This window comes from Octopus bimaculoides, chromosome 5 (genome assembly GCF_001194135.2).
Source record: "Octopus bimaculoides isolate UCB-OBI-ISO-001 chromosome 5, ASM119413v2, whole genome shotgun sequence".
Taxonomy (NCBI): Eukaryota; Metazoa; Mollusca; class Cephalopoda; order Octopoda; family Octopodidae; genus Octopus; species Octopus bimaculoides.
Window position 1 is genome coordinate 123778429 of NC_068985.1, and position 2020 is coordinate 123780448.

The 2020-nt window shown below is 34.1% G+C and overlaps 1 protein-coding gene across 5 annotated transcripts in view; it reads right to left on the reverse strand.

Annotated features, from left to right (window-relative positions):
• LOC128247835 (uncharacterized) overlaps positions 1-2020 on the reverse strand; it is a 641437-nt gene that overhangs the window by 125316 nt on the left and 514101 nt on the right. The window lies entirely within an intron of this gene.

The window sequence follows — 2020 nt, forward strand, 5'->3', positions numbered from 1 at the left end:
CATACACACACACACACACACACACGAGCGCACATACATACATGAGAATACATACATGCATACATACAAACAAAAATACTCTGTTGTTGATGTTGAAATTTCAATGAAGGAGCCTTGAATCTAGGTTAGAAACCAGTTCTTTCTCTATTGGCAAGAAGTCTTGAAATAAAACTGAACTATGACATACATATATACACTTATATATATATATGTATACACGCACATATATACGTGTATATGAAGAAACAAAATATAAAGATATATGTATATACTTATATATACGTATATGAGTATGTGTGTATAAATATATATATGTATATATATGTATATATGTATATATACATTTATACAGATATACATATATACGTATACATATTTATGCATACACATGTGCGTGTACATATATATATATATATACACATACATAAATGAATTCACATATACATATATATGTAAATTTAAAGAATGGAGTAAACGCATGTTATAACTGCATACTTTTATTCCGACATATGTTTCGAAGAATTACAATTTATGCGACCCATAGGAATATGTCGGAATAAAAGTATGCAGTTATAACATGCGTTTACTCCATTCTTTAAATTTATATATACTCAAATACCCAAAATATCAAGGAGTTTCTGCCTCACAAACAGGAGTTACACCACAGTTATTTTGTGATCTTTGCTACCCTGGTATCTATTAACCCATTTATTTTATCCGAATTATTCTTAATTAGGAGAAAATAAATACATATAATTAAATATAATTACATATATATGTATATACATATGCACATATAACTACCTGTCTATGTATTAATGTATCTCTCTCTCTCTCTCTCTCTCTCTCCATATATATATATGTGTTTGTATACGAACACACACACACACACACACACATAGATATACATGCATGTATATATGTATGTATGTTTGTATGTATGTATGAGAAAGCATCAGGCAATAAATAACAAGAGCAACAGCAGCCCCTGCAATAATGGCGACGACAGCAGAAGTGAGTGCAGTAGAAGAGCTGCATCGGCACCAAAGAGATTAAATCGCGCAAATAAAACGCACAAAGATAATTTTCGAAAAAAAAACACAAAAAAACTGCAGTAGAAAATAAGCAAGAAAAAACAAACAAACGTAAATCAAAAGAGCGATGAGCAAAATATGTAAATCAAATAAGCGATTTTCTCGCCCGAAATCTTAGAAAATAACATCGTTCTGCTGTTTGTTATCTTTAAATTGCTGAAGCCTCAAATGTTGCCGTAATCTAAAACTTTGAATACATTGAAGTGTTAATTTTTCAAGACTGGCATATATAGCGTGGATGGTTGATAGTGATAATTATAATGTTGAAACGTTTGGACACCTCTTACACGTTAAATCTTCTTTGTAATCTCCAGTAGAATATAACACTGCTTATGTGAATGTTTGCGTATGTATGTGTGGTTGGTGGGAGCGGAATTCCAATCGAATAATCGCAAAAAAAAAACCCCGCTATAAAAACAAACGAAAATACTATGACAATCAAAGTAGATATATTTGGTTTGCCGCTTCATTACAACACAGCACACTCAAATGTTCTAGACTGCAACCAAAAGAGACCTCTCTGACAGGTATAACGTCAGCCAGGGACACACTGCAGCTACTACTGGCTTGCGTGTGCACTGCCCATCCATGCTTTATCCACTCATACTCATACTCATAATGGCTCTTGCTTCTCGAAGGCAGCGGGACTCGTACGGCCTCCATCCGACCATTAACATCCTTAGTTCGCACTCTTTACCCCAACGATCCCAGATTTACGTATCACTATAGCTAGTTCAAGAACGTTTGCCTTCTGGAATTCCTCACTCTTTTGTTTTATGAGTTACAAAGAGTTAGGAGGAACATTAATAGTATGAATGTCTCAAGGCCAACGAAGGCCTACGATGAACGTCAAAATACAGCAAGCAACTTTAGCTGTGTGTGTGTGTGTCTGCATGTGCATGTGTGTACGTATGGATATAAGATCG